Raw genomic sequence first — 17,056 nt, 5'->3', positions numbered from 1 at the left:
TAATTGCCAATCGCAACCCTCCTGCAACCATGTTTCACTGATCGCCACAACATCATACTTCCAGATGTCAATCCAGGCTCTAAGCTCATCCACCTTTCTTACAATGCTCCTAGCATTAAAATATACACATTTAAGGGACCCATCATTTCTTATTCTCAGTTTATTTCTTTTCCCTTCTTTCTCTCCTACATATTGGGTCTGAGTGTTTCCCTTTTCTGCCTCCTGCCTCACACACTGCCTATTAGCTATCTGTGTTTGAGTCCCTCCCCCCAACCGTACTAGTTTAAAGTCTCCGCAGTTATTTTAGCAAATCTCCCCGCCAGGATATTGGTTCCCCTCGGGTTCAGATGCAACCTGTCCTTTTTGTACAGGTCATACTTCCCCCAGAAGAGGTCCCAATGATCCAGAAACTTGAAACCCTGCTCCCTGCACCAGTTCCTCAGCCACGTATTTATCCTCCACCTCACTCCATTCCTATTCTCACTATCGCGTGGCACAGGCAGTAAGCCTGAGATTATTACTTTGGAAGTCCTTTTTTTTTAACTCTCTTCCTAGCCCCCTGAATTCTCCTTTCAGGACCTCTTCCCTTATCCTACCTATATTGTTGGTACCTATATGTACCACGACCTCTGGCTCCTCTCCCTCCCCTTTCAGGATATCCTGGACACGCTCAGACACATCCCGGACACCGGCACCAGGGAGGCAAACCACCATCCGGGTCTCCCGACTGCGTCCACAGAAACGCCTATCTGACCCCCTCACTATAGAGTCCCCTATTACTACTGCTCTCCTCTTCCTTTCCCTACCCTTCTGAGCAACAGGGCCGGACTCCTTGCCAGAGGCCTGGGCACCGTCGCTGCCCCCAGGTAGGCTGTCCCCCCCAACAGTACTTAAACAGGAGTACTTATTTCCAAGGGGTACAGCCACCGGGGTACTCCCTAGTCCCTGCCTCTGTTCCTTGCCCCCCCTAACAGTGACCCACTTGTCTACCTCCCGTGGTCTAGGAGTGACCACCTCCCTGTAACTCCTATCTATAACCTCCTCACTCTCCCTGATCAGACGGAGGTCATCAATCTGCCGCTCCAGGTTCCTAATACGGTCCCTTAGGAGCCCCATCTCATCACACCTGGCGCAGATGTGGATGTCTGGAAGACTATCAGACTCCCAGATTCCCCACATCTGACACCCAGAACAAAAAACTGCCCTGGCAGTCATACTCTCCAAACAAAGCCCCGCGCTCAGTTACTAAACCTACCGCCCGGCCGCTACTCCAACCGCTCCAACCGCCCACCCAAAAGAACTGAGTGATCTCCTGGGAGAGGCGAAAAACCAGATAAAAAACCCAGGCCAATTTGGGAAAAAATCCGGGAAATTCCTCTCCGACCCCAAGCTAGGCGATCGAAACTAGTCCGGGAGATCACACAGGTCTTACTCCTTACAATCCCCACACAATCCCCACACAATCCCCACACAATCCCCACACAATCCCCACACAATCCCCACACACTACATCCCAAGCAACACAGCTTGGTGCTACTGCTGCTGCTTGCTGCTGCTACTGCTGATTGCTGCTGCTGCTACTGCTGACAATCACTAAGGACAATTTACAATTTTACCAAAGCCAATTAACCCTACAAACCTGTATATCTTTGGAATGTGGGTAGAAACCGGAGCACCTGGAGAAAACCCACGCGGTGATAAGCAGAATGTACAAACTTCATGCAGACAGCACCCGTAGTCTTCGGCGCTAGTTACTGTTGAAACAGCCAAGGCCCACCCACACTTTAGAGGCAAGAATGCAGGCAGAGACCGTGGTTACAACTTTATTAGACTTTGTGGTGGGAACTCTGAACTTCATCTGAATTCTACTTACTATGTGAATCTCACCACAAAACATCAGTGGGGAGGGCCTGTCAGATCTATCTTTTGCAGGCTCATGGGGACCTTCAACAGAAATTCTAGTCAAAGAGATCTGGTTCATTGTGTTGGATCTTATGTACTTAATTCAGTAATAATTTTGTTAGGACTTTGTGTCCTTTTTGCTGAATACAAACAATGAACGTATGAGAGCTTGTAAATGAACCTGCCATGTGAATATGCAGAATTAAAAATCTGGTTGATTGCATTTTCAGTGCAATTAGGCTAAAAATTACCATAGAATCAAGGAAAATTATGTTCAGCTTGAATGGAGTTCCTGGAACCTCTTAAGGTTTAAAAATCACCACAATGTAAGCTAGCTATATTAGCCAGGATTACAACAGAGTAATCAACATTTTGTCAATTGTAGATTTGTTTTGCAAACATTCAAAGAGATTTTTTTTAAACGATTCTTTTTTTGTGAAAATATTTCTAGAATTTAAAAACAATATTTTGATGAACTGACTACTGTCTGCTAAAATAATAAGAAAATATTTTGTTTGGATATTTACAAGTCGGCATGTAACTCATTGACAGACAACAGATATTCAGATATTTTTATTTTGCCATTTTCACTTTTTCCACTGTTAATTGAACTACATCATATTAAATAATAAATATTGTGAGACGTTCTTTTGAATAGAATCAATTGAAATATTTTAAAATGCTCCCCGATTGCTGTTTGGAAAATTTTATGTTTGAAAAGTACAAGAGATTGAATGAAAATGTGCGAAAATAACATTAAAATGTCAGCATTTTGCATCCAAATCTCTGTGCTGGAGTGATTACTCCTGGACCTATTGTTATTTTCTATTACTTGTAATTTGTTGACAATATTAAGTTGGAAACATATTATACAGACAGTCATTGTTGATGTACATAGCCCAGAACATTAATCAATGAATAGATGTTATGTGAAAATCATATTTTTATTATCAATTATGCATTGCTTCAATCAGCTATCCATGTCTGCAACATATGTAGAAAAAGCAAATGATAGTATAACTTGCAATCATAAACATTTCAGCACCATTTCCGTATGCTGAACAAATTTCATCAACAAATATGCAGTGTAATTACTTTTTAATGGGACATTTGAATTCATAATGATTCGAAGACATCTGGTTTCTTTTCAGTTAGATTGAATGTTTTATTATCTGGCTGCTTATTTTCTGCTGTTGCCTCGTTGAGGAGAATCAAGTGTTGGGGAAAATGTGACATATGGATCATGGACCCATAATTAGTTGCACTTCAGTTCAGAGCTACAATTAAATCTGCTGTTTTGGCTGAGTTGATTCATTTATTTATGTGTTTAATTGTTGAACTGAATGCTTTATGCTCAGAAAAGGAATATTTTTCTACTGACAAAAATCACATGATAGATTTAGGGACAGAGACATGCAAAAGTAAACTGATGTTTATTGTATGTTTCTCGTTTTCCCAATTAATAACATCCACAGCAAAGTAGCATCCATTACAGTCGACACAAATTTCTCTTCGGGTTTTCCATTACCTATACACTTGGCTATTTGAAAACACCATTTTTTTCAGTGACACATTGGAATTACCACAGCTGCAAAATATTCGTTCATTTGTGGTTACTTCAGTCAGTTTGAAGCTTAATTTGTGTAGTGTTCTATCCTCTGGTTGTTTACTGATCAGATTTGGGCCGATCTGCTCTTGTGCAAGTAATTTAAATGATTGGATAAGAGGTTGTGAGCTCACTGTGCCTGACTCAGGCTTATCTACCAAAGGCTAAGCTGAGCACGGCAAAGCCTCCTTCATACGTGCAAGACTCGGGGCTCCTGGCCATCTGTCCACACTTGGAATTGTCAGACAAACAACAGCCCTACTTGTACGCATAGTGGGGAGGAGCAATTGTAAAAATAAGTATTTATATTTCATAAAGGGGACAGTATATTTTGGAAGGTTAGTAATTTTAATTTGCGTTTATACATCTTTTATTGTAGTACATTTGAAATCATTTTATTTAAAAAATTATTTAAATGTAATTTGTGCTACTAATGTTATTATATATTTCTCCTTAATTGAATACGCATTTGAAAAAATATCTTGAACTTCTGCAGACTGATAACCTGTTTTAATTGGTATTTTTACAACTGTCCTTGAAACTATTTTTAAAGCCATGATGCTTTTTGGTAGTTGGTACATGAATCTGTATGCATTCAATCTTTGCTGCAAAGGGATGTTTCAATTTATGTTTACATAATTGGTTAAAGTAAAAAAATAATAGCAAAAGATTAAGTTCCTGTGTGATGCTGTGTCACTTGCCACTTTGACTATATTTCGTATTCGCAATGGTTTTGCTGTGAATCATCATTGTGCCCCATTAAATAGAAAGCTGTTCATATATATTTCGAAAACAATAGATTTCTGTCTTAATGACTGTACAGATTTGTGAAGGAATAGGGATGTACAGCAAACTTTGCAAAATCAGGTAATTAAAGTGGTATTTAGAGTACTGCTCTGGCAAATAGGACCATCAAAAATATAATATTTGAACAACATTCATTGATCAGTTTGAATTTAAAAACAAGTACAGATGACATTCAATTGATTTGTGTTATACAAATTGACAGCTGGGTGAACATTTGCATGGTCCATTGATAAAACTGAAATACAGTAATTATGTCTTGAGCAGTTGCTGAGAAAATTACCAAATCTTTTTCTGTAAGTGGAATTTCCTTGTATTTTTAATTGAAAAGAAATAAGAATTATGATAATATTTCGTTATGTAGAATTTGAGAGGTTTGTAATGTGCATTCTCAATTATGCTAAGGCAAACTAGTCCTCTTCTCTCTTTAAAAAATATATAACATTCTATTGTTTTACAATTGGTTCTATAGTTCACACTTTTCATTGATAGTTTCTTTATTTTACTTGACAGATTCAAACATATTATTTGAAGGCAAATATTTGGGTTATTATGTATACGGTTATACTTCCTGGAAGAATGAGTATCGTTTAAGCAATTTGTTGCATTTTAAAGTAATGTTAGTCCTGACTATTTTTCTCTAAAGGTTTTTATCCTAATTACTATATCTTTAAATCATGTGTATACATTTAAGCAAAAACTAAAATAATAAAACTGTTATTATTCTGTATATATATTGTAGATAAAACAATTCATGTTCCATTGTAATTCTTTAAAATAATTTCAGGAAAGCTTTTTCATTTACAAATTTGGTCAAATAGGATTTTTTTTTAGATTTGAGCAACATGTCCAAACTAATAGAATTTTGTTGAAACGTTTATTCAAAATATTAAGATTTGCAGCGAATGTTTCAGACTGCTAATTTCTTCAAATTGCATTCAGGCCACATTTACAGTTTCTAACTCTCTAATAATGAATAATGATAAAGAGCATGATGTTTATTGAATCCTAGTGAATATAATTATTAATGAATGCATGGCAGCATTTTTATTGTATTGCATCTACAAGTTGGTAACCATAAATAAATATTTGTGAATCATCGTTGCAAGCCCTCCATAACTATAACATTATCTGTGCAAGATGTGTATTATAATCACAGGCCACCAGAAGCACAATCTGGATACTATCGGAATAGGTTGACAATGATTGAACTATGCCAAATAATCTGGAGATGAATGGTTGGCTTTTCTCTGTTGAGGACTCAATTGCAGCAGAGAAGGTTAAGGGATAATTAATAATGTTTTCAGGATTTTAGCAGAGTAAATATAGAGTAAGTATTCCAGGTGACAGAAGGGCTGGTAAATCAAATTCAGTTTTGAGGTAAGTGACAGAAGAATTAAATGTGTCATGGGGAGATTTTTTTTTAATGCTATGTTATGATTTGGAATGGGCAATAGTACAAGGTCCTGGGAACAAATTCAATAATTTTAAGAATTCAATGGAATAAAATCTTGAATGGGGAAAAATGCGTAAGATTGTTTTGGAGATGGTCCACCTAATTGGATTGCACATCTGTAAACCGAGAACAAGCAGAGCGGGGCCAAAAATTGCCCTATGTCATTCTATGATGCTTAAACTGCTTTTGGTAGAATCAATAGTTGTTTTGACACCCAATTGTTGCTGTGAATATGGAGTCATACAGCACAGAAACTGCCCTTTGGCCCAACTTTCCCATGATGTCCCATCTGCACTTGTTTCACCTACCATATTTGGGCCATATCCCTCTAAATCTTTCTTATCCATTTACCTATCCAAATGTCTTTTAAATGTTGTTATCGTACCTGGCTCAACTACCTCATCTGGCAGCTCATTCCATATACCCTCCATCCTCTGTGTGAAAAGGTTGCCCCTCAGGTGCTTATGAGATCTTTCCCCTCTTACCTTAACATAGAAACATAGAAAATAGGTGCAGTAGTCGGCATTATGTCCTTTGAGCCAGCACCACCATTCAATATGATCATGGCTGATCATCCAGAATCAGTACCCCATTCCTGCTTTTTCCCCATATCCCTTGATTCAGTTAGTCCTAAGAGCTATATCTAACGATCTATCTCTTGAATACATCCAGTGAATTGGCCTCCACTGCCTTCTGTGGCAGAGAATTCCACAGATTGACAACTCTCTGGGTGAAGAAGGGTCTCGACCCGAAACGTCACCCATTCCTTCTCTCCTGAGATGCTGCCTGACCTGCTGAGTTACTCCAGCATTTTATGATACCTTCGATTTGTACCAGCATCTGCAGTTATTTTCCAACAATGCCTAGCAGGTAGTAGATGGAAGGAACCTATTTGGACAGTACAAGGAATATACGTGCTGGGCTTTGTCCTGCCCCTCCTCTCTTCCAGCTTCTACCCCTCCCCCCCCAAATCAGTCTGAAGAAGGGTCCTGACCCTAAACATCACCTATCAGAACTGCTGTCTGACCTGTTGCTTTACCCCAGCACTTTGTGTCTCTTTGTAAACCAGCATCTGCAGTTCCCTGACTAATGAAGGCCAATGTACAGAAAGCTTTCTTGACCTTCCTGTCTATCTATGATGCCACTTTCAGGGAATTATATACCTGCACTCCTACATCTGCTCTACAACACTTCACAGGGCCCTGCTACATACTTTGAAGAGCCTGCCCTGGTTTGATTTCTAAAATGCAACGACTTGCATTTATCTGCATTGATCTCTGTTAACTATTCCTCAGCCCACTTGCCCAACTGACAAAGAACTTGCTGTAATTTTTGAAAACCACCTTTGCTATCTATGATTTCACCCACTTTAATGTAATCTGCAAACATACTAATCATGCCTTCTACATTCCCATCCAAATCATTGATATAAATCATTAACAGCAATGGCCCCAATATTGATCCCTGAGGCACACTACTGGCCACAGTCCACCAGTCTGAAAATCAACCTACCACCATCACTCTCTGCTTCCTTCCTTTCTCTCCAGTTGGTTAGCTCTCCCTGGATCAGATGTTGCTTGGGTCTTTCTGATGTATTTGCTGCAGGTCCTTCAGTTTCCTTGCTAATTGCATCTATCCTGTTTGGAGATGCATACAACCAGAGTAACTGATTGATTATTTCAAATGTAGTTGTCAAATGGAGATAGTGATATAACTAACTTGGCTCACTGTTAGCTCTCTCATTTTTGGGTTAAAAGTCATGGATTCAAGCTGAATAAGATTTTCAACATAGTAAATAGGCTGGGGTACTATTTAATTGTTGAAAGGACATTCCTAAACAAAGGACATTTAAACTTGGCTCCAGACAGAGGAATACACGACAATATCAGTTGCTCACTGCGATTCTAATGACACCTTTTCATTCTGAGCATTCAAATGAGCTCAGCAAATGATTTCTTGTATATCAAGCTCCATTGTATTTCTCTGGCATGTAAAGGATATAATTTGAATAATGAAAATGATCCCACAAAATGGAAAATATATTTCAGAAGTCATTGCAAAGTGGAAACATCATTTAAATCTGTTTTTCAATGTTGTATTGAATGCATAATGCTGTATCGGCAGTGCAGTCTGCAATTGCCTGCCTCCTCGGACAGGAGACCTTGTGCCATTAATTAGAAGAAAACTAGTGGAGTGTTCTACCCAATACTTGGCCCTCAGTCATTGTAAAAGTATTTAACTTTGTGGAGGGCAGCTCTGTGGATTTAGATGGTGGCATTTAATTCCTTTAAAATATTTTGTAACACTTCAGAAATTACTTAATTGTGAAGCATTTTGGGATGATCTTATAATAGAAGCTCCATTATAAATTGAAATGTTACTTTCTTTTCATATGGAATATACTAAAATTGGAATTTCATGAACTTAGCAGTTATATCATCTGGACATTGTTTACAGTGGATTGCTGGTGCGGGATTGGACTGTTTATTAGATTCTGATCATTTACATGCATTGCAAACTGAATTCATGATCTTTTACTGTATTTGTTTAACGAATTCTAGCAGGGAAATGTTGAAGAGGTAATTAGTGTATTGTTGCCCCCCCCCCCCCCCTATTGTAACATAGTTACAGTTAGATTGATTCAAAATATATTTTCAAGCAACTGTGTCAGGTTGAACGTCAGGTTGTTTTTTAATGGAAACTTATGTTTTCGGAGTACACTATAATTTAGAAGGTGAGAAACTTTAGACAGAATTATCGGTAAACATGCACGACTGTCATATGAGACTTCCTGCTTGATGCATCGTCAGTAAATGATGTCAGTAATTCAGCCCTTCTCCATCGTCTTCACCATCATAATTAAAATAAGTCATTAAATTGAAACGAACAAAGTGGTGAAAAACAGACTCTATCTTGCGTGCGTGCGTGTGTGTGTAAATTCTTAGAAGGAATGAGCATTGGCTGTAAATTTATAGATTCTTAGAAGGAATCAGCATTGGCTGTCAATTTATGAGTTGGTCGAACGAATAAATTATTTTTCTTGCACTAGATAGTTGATATTTTGAAATGGACTCCTAGTAGGATTTCTGAATATAACTGTAAATATACAACAAAAATGTAATTGCTGAAAATCTGAGAGGAGGCAGAGATGATACGGACAGAAAGTTATCAAATGTGAAAATTGACATCTAGTCCTGCAAGCTGCAATGTTCCCAGGTGGAAGATTGCTCGATCACCTGAAAGGTGATTGACATGAACATTGAACAAATTCTTCAACTTCACTCAATTTCTCCAAGCCAAAGGTATGGCTATGCCTGTCCTTTTTGTGGGATATGTGGAGCACTTTGTTTTAGTCCTATTCAGGCCTACTCTCCCAACTTTTTCTCCAGTACATTGATGATTACACTGACAGTTAGCGATCTTGTTGTGCAGAGCCCCTTGGGCAACAGTGACCATAATATGGCGGAATTTTGCATTAGGATGGAGAGTGTCACGGTTAATTCAGAGACTGGGGTCCTGAACTTAAAGAAAGGAGACTTTGAAGGAATGAGACAGGAATTGGCTAGGATAGACTGGCAAATTATACTTAAAGGGTTGACGGTAGAGATGTAATGGCGAAGATTTAAAGACCGCATGGATGAACTCCAAAAATTGTTCATCCGTGTCTGGCAAAAAAATAAAACAGGGAAGGCGTGGCTGACAAGGGAAATCAAGGATAGTATTAAATCCAAGGAAGAAGCATATAAATTGGCCAGAGGAACCAGTAAACCGGAGGACTGGGAGAAATTTAGAACTCAACAGAGGACAAAGGAGTTAATTAAGAGGGGGAAAAAAGAGCATGAAAGAAAGCTTGCGGGGAATATAAAAAGTGACTGTAAAATCTTCTTTAGATATGTAAAAAGGAAAAGATTAGTGAAGACAAATGTAGGTAGGTCCCTTACAATCAGAGACTGGTGAATTTATAATGGGAAACAAGGAAATGGCAGAACAGTTAAACGAATACTTTGGTTCTGTCTTCACTAAGGAAGACACAAACAATCTCCCAGAAATACTTGGGGACTGAGGATCTAGTGGAAGGGAGGAACTGAAGGGAATTAGTCAGAAAATTGTGTTAGGCAAACTTGGGACTGAAGGCAGATTAATCCCCAGGGCCTGATGGTCTGCATCCCAGAGTACTCAAGGAGGTGGCCCTAAAAATTGTGGATGCATTGGTGATCATTTTCCAATACTCTCTCATCTCTGGCTATCCTCCGTCCACAGGAACTGATCCAATGTAATTCTAATTTTTAAGAAAGGAGGGAGAGAGAAAACAGGGAATTATAGACCAGCTAGCCTTACACCGGTAGTGAGGAAGATGCTTGAGTCAATTATTAATGATGTTATAGCAGCAGGAAGATATAGATGAGATGGTCAGATGGGCAGAGCAGTGGCAGATGGAATTTAATCCTGAAAAGTGCGAGGTGATGCACTTTGGCAGAAATAACTTGGAGAGGGAGTACACCATGAATGGAAGGACCCTAGGGAAGACAGGGGTACAGAGGGACCTTGGAGTACAGGTACACAAGTCCTTGAAGGCAGCAGGACAGGTGGACAGGGTGGTCAAAAAGGCATATGGGTTACTGGCCTTCATTAGCCGGGGCATCGAATATAAAAGTAGGGGGGTAATGATGGAATTGTACAGAACACTGGTGAGGCCACAGCTGGAGTATTGTGTACAGTTCTGGTCACCACATTATAGAAAGGATGTGATAGCTTTGGAGAGGGTGCAGAGGAGATTCACCAGGATGCTGCCAGGGATGAAGGACCTCGGCTATGAGGAGAGACTGAGCAGACTGGGGTTGTTTTCCCTGGAGCAGAGAAGGCTGAGAGGGGACATGATCGAGGTGTACAAGATCATGAGGGGCATAGATAAGGTAGATGGCGGGGAACTTCTTCCACTGGTGGAAGGTTCAACAACGAGGGGACATAGATACAGGGTAAGGGGAGGGAGGTTTCGGGGGGATGTGAGAAAGAACTTTTTCACCCAGAGGGTGGTTGGAGTCTGGAACTCACTGCCTGGGGTGGTGGTGGAGGCGGGAACACTCACAACGTTTAAGAGGCATTTGGATGGGCACTTGAAATGCTACAACATTCAGGGCTACGGTCTAAATGCGGGAAAATGGGATTAAAATTAGACTGTGTTTGGTAACGGGCGGCGCGGACACGATCGGCCGAAGGGCCTCTTTCTGTGCTGTAGGACTCTATGACTCTATGAGCACATTTGGAAAGCAGTGACACGATCGGTCAAAGTCAGCATAGATTTAAGAAGGGGAAATCTTGCCTGACTAATCTTCTGGAATTTTTTGAGGATGTAACAAATAGAATGGATAAGGGAGACCCAGTGGATGTAGTGTATCTGGACTATCAAAAAGATTTTGACAAGGTCCCACACAAGAGATTAGTGTACAAAATTAGAGCACATAGTATTGGGAGTCGGGTATTGAAATGGATAGAGAACTGGTTGGCAGACAGGAAGCAAAGAGTAGGAATTAACGAGACTTTTTCAGAATGGCAGGCAGTGACTAGTGGGGTGCCGCAAGACTCTGCTGGGATCCCAGTTATTTACTATATATATTAACGATTTAGACGAGGGAATTTAATGTGACATCCCCAAGTTTGCGGAAGACACAGAGCTGGGTGGTAGTGTGAGCTGCGATGAGGATGCCATGAGGCTGCAAGGTGACTTGGATAGGTTGGGTGAGTGGGCAGATGCATGGCAGATGCAGTATAATGTGGATAAATGTGAGGTTATCCACTTTGGTGGCAAGAACAGGAAGGCAGATTATTATCTGAATGGTGTCAGATTAGGAAAAGGGGAGGTGCAACGAGACCAGGGTGTGCTTGTATGTCAATCACTGAAGTTAAGCATGCTGGAACAACAGGCAGTGAAGAAATCTAATGGCATGTTGGCCTTCATTGCGAGAGGATTTGAGTTTAGGTGCAAGGAAATCCTACTGCAGTTATCCAGGGCCCTGGTGAGACCACACCTGGAGTATTGTGTGCAAATTTTGTCTCCTAATTTGAGGAAGGACATTATTGCTATTTAGGGGGTGCAGAGTAGGTTCACCAGGTTAATTCCCAGGATGGCAGGACTGACATATGATGAAAGAATGGGTCGACTGGGCTTGTATTTACTGGAATTTAGAAGAATGAGAGGGGATCATAAAAACATGTAACATTCTTAAGGGTTGGACAGGCTGTAGGAACCATTTACGCTTAAATTAGTTACTGTCATTATATTAGGGCTATGTTTAATATTTCTAGTTTCTGTCTTTTTTGCATGCTTGTGGGTGTGATTTGATGCGTAATGGGGAGTGTCTACACCTGAGGAGGCTAGCGTAGCCACAGAGATTGTGGGTCAGTTTAATCTTGGAGGATGGAGAGAATACAGTTTTTTACCACACTCATGCCAACCACAACCACCACGCCTACACGGTAACGACTACACGATCTTTACTGTATTGTTTGAAGAACAGTTGATAAGAATGAAAAGTTATAAATTACTCTTTTGATTTGTGCTAATTTAATAAAGACAAATTAATCAAGAAACAGCGTTTGGAAGATTCATTTTTGTCATCTCAGAGTGCGGTGTGTGCGTAAGCGATGCCTCCATTCCATCCCCGAGCAGTAATGGCTATCAAAGTTGAACTTTGAGAAGGTACAGAAACTGCCATTACACAGGCTCTATGCAGGAAAAATGTTCCCGATGTTGGGGAAGTCCTGAACCAGGGGTCACAGTTGAAGAAGGGCCTGTCCCACTTAGGTGATTTTTTAGGCGACTGCCGGCGACTGTCAAAGTCGTAGCAGATCGCCAACATTTTCTTTTACCCGACGACAATGACCACGACAATGCCGAGTCAGGTCGGGATTACACCGTCTTCGGAAACATCGCGAAATTCCCACGCTGTCAATGCTTCTCTGGTGTCCTAATTTTCGCTGCAATCACTGACAAGTAATTGACTGGTAAGTACTTGAGAGTTTTAGATTTAGATATAAAGATACAGCGCGGAAACATGCCCTTCGGCCCACCGTGTCTGCGCCGCCCAGCGATCCCCGCACATCAACACTATCCTACACACACTAGGGACAATTTTTACATATTACCCAGTCAATTAACCTACATACATGTACGTCTTTGGAGTGTAGGAGGAAACCGAAGATCTCGGAGAAAACCCACGCAGGTCACGGGGAGAACGTACAAACTCCGTACAGACGGCGCCCGTAGTCAGGATCGAACCCGAGTTTCCGGCGCTGCATTCGCTGTAAGGCAGCAACTTTACCGCTGCGCCACCGTGCCGCCCCCTATAACATCTTTGAACTAAACATAGCACAAAAAGTAAGGAAATTTGTGTTTGGTAGATTATTTCTTTGTTGTAACAATGCTTCTTGGCAATAAATCTTATACCGTTGGAAAGCCTGTTTATTTCCCTTTTAAATGGTGCCACATTTGTAAGGAACATGCATTTGTGGGATGAGCAGCAGAGCTGAGTATGTGGGTTGCGCCCATGAAAAATCTGCCAAATCTTCTCTGCCAATGCCAAACAGCTTATTCTGCCATTGACTGTTGTTCGGTGTTGTTTGGTGGGTTGGATGATTGAAGTCTGAAGAAACAAGACATATTGGCAATTTAACAATTTATTCATTTAACAAACAGGAGCCTCAGTAGCGTGTGGAAGAACCATACACAGCCACAACAGCCTGGCACCTCCTCCTCATGCTGGTCACCAACCTGGTCACACATTGTTGTGGGATGGCATCCCATTCTTCAACCAGCATTTGTCGCAAGTCAGCCAACGTGGTTGTGTTGGTCACTCTGGCACGAACAGCACGCCCAAGCTGATCCCACAAGTGTTCAATGGGGTTGAGGTCAGGACTGCTGGCAGGCCATTCCATCCTCTCCACTCCCAAATTCTGGAGGTAGTCTCTGAGAAACCCTGCTCTGTGGGGGCGAGCATTGTCATCTTGGAGGATAGAGTTCGGTCCCAGACTGTGGAGATATGGGATTGCCACTGGTTGCAGAATCTCATCTTGATATCTCTCTGCATTGAGATTGCCTCCAATGATGACAAGCCTCGTTTTTCCAGTGAGGGAGATGCCGCCCCACACCATCACACTGCCTCCACCAAAAGATGTTACTCTATCAGTGCAGCAATCAGCATAGCGTTCTCCGCGTCTTCTCCACACATTGACCCTATGATCCAACTGTCGTAGGCAGAATCTGGACTCATCGCTGAACATAACGTTCCTCCACATGTTCAGGTTCCAGTGCACGTGTTGCCGACACCAGCGCAAACGGGCCTGACGGTGAAGGGCAGTCATGGCAGGCCTCCTGGCAGCCCTATGAGACCGGAGATCGGCTGCGTGCAGTCTGTTCCGAATTGTCTGGGCAGAGAGCCGTCGACCATATCGTCCCGCAAACCTTGACTGCAAATCTGTAGAAGACAGCCTACGGTTCCTAAGTGCTGACAGGGTGAAGAAATGGTCTTCTTCGGGTGTCGTCTTCTTGGGACGCCCACTTCACGGCCTGTCTCTGACATCCCCCATTATATGGAACTTGGCCTTCACTTTGGAGATGGTACTAGGGCTCACTCCAAATAATGCCGCAACTTGGTTTTGCGGAACACCAGCTTGAAGTTGCCCTATCGCACGGGCCCTATCCAGATCAGTCAAACGTGGCATGCCGATTCTTGGAGCAGACACCTACTGACCACTGTAGCAGGGCCCATGCTTACAGATGCTGCCAATCAGGTGCCAATCAGGCACCTGATTGTCAGCACCTGGGGGTACCAGAAGCTCAAAACAAGAGTCAATAGCAACAGCAGAATAAGCCGTATGGCATTGGCAGAGAAGATTTGGCAATTTTTTCATGGGCGCAACCCATATACTCAGCTCTGCTGCTCATCCCACAAATGCATGTTCCTTACAAATGTGGCACCATTTAAAAGGGAAATAAATAGGCTTTCCAACGGTATAAGATTTATTGCCAAGAAGCATTGTTACAACAAAGAAATAATCTACCAAACACAAATTTCCTTACTTTTTGTGCTATGTTTATAACATCCTATATGGGTTACTTAAAAACCAAGCTTCACGGTAACGGCATAAACTGGATTGACTTCCTGTTTACTAATGGCAGTATTAAGAAATTTAATTTTAAAAGTGGTTAAATGGATTTTTCTGGTTTCTGGGTTGCATATCTGGGTTGGGAGCCTACTTTAAATGTGATCGCTGATGGCCATAAACATCGCCAAAATTCCCACGCTTACCTGACCGTCAAACTGTCGCCTCCAATCTACCTGTCAAATGTCCTGACAGTAAATAAATTGGTTAAGCACAAGTATTTAATGGTATCTTGAAATGACTTTACTTATTTTAATATTATGTGCTTCTAAATGCATCTAAGAGAAACTAGCAAACCTGGGGACAGACAGCATGCGACAGCGCCCGCAATAAGCAACGATACCTAGCGACAAGCCATCTGTCGCCGAGAAATTTCACTCCGGATGATTTCTCAGCGACGCGCTGAGATCCACTACGATTCTTGGAAGACTCCTCACGATCATGCCCGCGACACCCCAGCGAACTGTCGGCGTCAGCCTAGTCGCCGGCAGTCGCCTTAAAATCGCCTAAGTGGGACAGGCCCTTAAGGGGTAGAACATTTAGGACTGAGATGAGGAAAAATGTCTTCACCCAGAGAGTTGTGAATCAGTGGAATTCTCTGCCACAGAAGGTAGTGGATGCCAATTTACTGGATGTTTTCAAGGGCAAGTTAGATTTAACTCTTTGGGCTAAAGGAATCAATGGATATCAGGAACGGGGTACTGATTTTAGATAATCAGCCGTGATCATATTGAATGGCGGTGCTGGCTCGACTGGCCTACTCCTGCTCCTATTTTTCTATGTTTCTATGATTGTATTGGTGCTGCTTCCTGCATTCAAGTCAAACTCGAGAAATGTAATCAATTTTGCTATCAATTTCCACATTCCATTTGTGGATTAGATCGTCCGTAACATCCATTGTGATCCCACAGATTCCCCAAATTGCAGTGATTCCTCAGATGAAATGGTTGAGAACATCAAGTTCCTTGGCATTAATATTACCAACAATCTGTCCTTGACCAAACACATTGATGCAACAGCCAATAAGGCACACTAACGCATCTTATTCATTCGGAGACTGAAGAATTCAGCATGTCTCCAATTACTCTTACAAACGTACACAGGTGCACCATAGAAAGCATGCTGACAGTTTAGTTTTTGGAACAAAAAAAGACACAAAGTGCTGGAGTAACTCAATGGGTCAAGCAGCATCTTTGAAGAACGTGGATATGTGATGTTTCGGGTCAGGACCCTTCAGACTGATTGTGTGGAGGGTGGGAAAAGAAAGCTGGAAGAGAGGAGGAACAGGACAAAGCCTGGCAAGTAATAGGTGGATGCAAGTGAGGAGGGGGTTTCATAAGCAAATGGTTGGACAAAAGGAAGAGATAAAAGACAAAAGGTATGTGACAAAATGATTGAAGAGGTGTGAATTGTGAAGCTAAAGGAAGGAATGTACGTGGAATGCCGAGGGTGGGGGTTTGTTGTTACCTAAAATTGGCACCTGTCTGTAGCGACATGTTGCCAGCAGCACAGCAGAAAATCATCAAATATAGTAGTTCTCAGTTGACATGTATAAAAGAAACAGCAGAAACCAGAGATGGAACTGACAAGCTGCTAATGCATTTAAACGCATTAGCGCTATTGCGATCTACCGGCAGCAACGAAGCTGCAGTCTGTACGGGAATTCCCGATCGCAGGGGAATCCCCGACCTGGCGGAGGATCGCAGGAACAGTAAGTACTGTACTTGGAAACACAGGGGAGACCTCCATTGTGTCCGGAAACGTGGCTGGCGGGCAGGACTACCACGCAGGAATACTGAGGTTCAGGGGACCGACCCCCTCTCTCTGCCATCCTACTAGCCAATGTACAATCACTGGAAAATAAAGTGGAGGAGTTAAGGTAAAGGCTTCTTTACCAAAGGGAGCTGAGAGAATGCTCTGTGCTCTGTTTCCCAGAGACATGGCTCACCCCCAGCTCCCCAGACTCAGCCGTCCAGTCTGAAGGTTTTTCCATCCATCGTATGGATCGTACGCAGGCATCTGGGAAAGGTCTGCCTCGTGGTTAACTCTTCGTGGTGCTCAGACATGGCAGTTCTGTCTAACTCCTGCTCTCCACACCTGGAACATCTGGCAGTGAAGTGCCGCCCCTT

At 41.9% G+C, this 17,056-nt stretch overlaps 1 protein-coding gene across 11 annotated transcripts in view; it reads left to right on the top strand.

The window, feature by feature from the left end:
* LOC144604398 (poly(rC)-binding protein 3) overlaps nucleotides 1–17,056 on the top strand; it is a 148,151-nt gene that overhangs the window by 22,880 nt on the left and 108,215 nt on the right. The window contains exon 1 of one of the 11 annotated variants that reach the window (XM_078418807.1): nucleotides 3,432–3,846. The exons of 9 other annotated variants lie outside the window; for them this stretch is intronic. The gene's annotated coding sequence lies outside the window, so the exon portion shown is untranslated. Of the gene's footprint in view, nucleotides 1–3,431; nucleotides 3,847–17,056 lie in introns of those variants that run through there. One more of the 11 variants, XM_078418769.1, reaches the window with a different exon arrangement.

Source organism: Rhinoraja longicauda, chromosome 2 (assembly GCF_053455715.1).
Source record: "Rhinoraja longicauda isolate Sanriku21f chromosome 2, sRhiLon1.1, whole genome shotgun sequence".
Lineage (NCBI taxonomy): Eukaryota > Metazoa > Chordata > Chondrichthyes > Rajiformes > Arhynchobatidae > Rhinoraja > Rhinoraja longicauda.
This window is presented reverse-complemented; position numbering and strand designations above follow the sequence as displayed.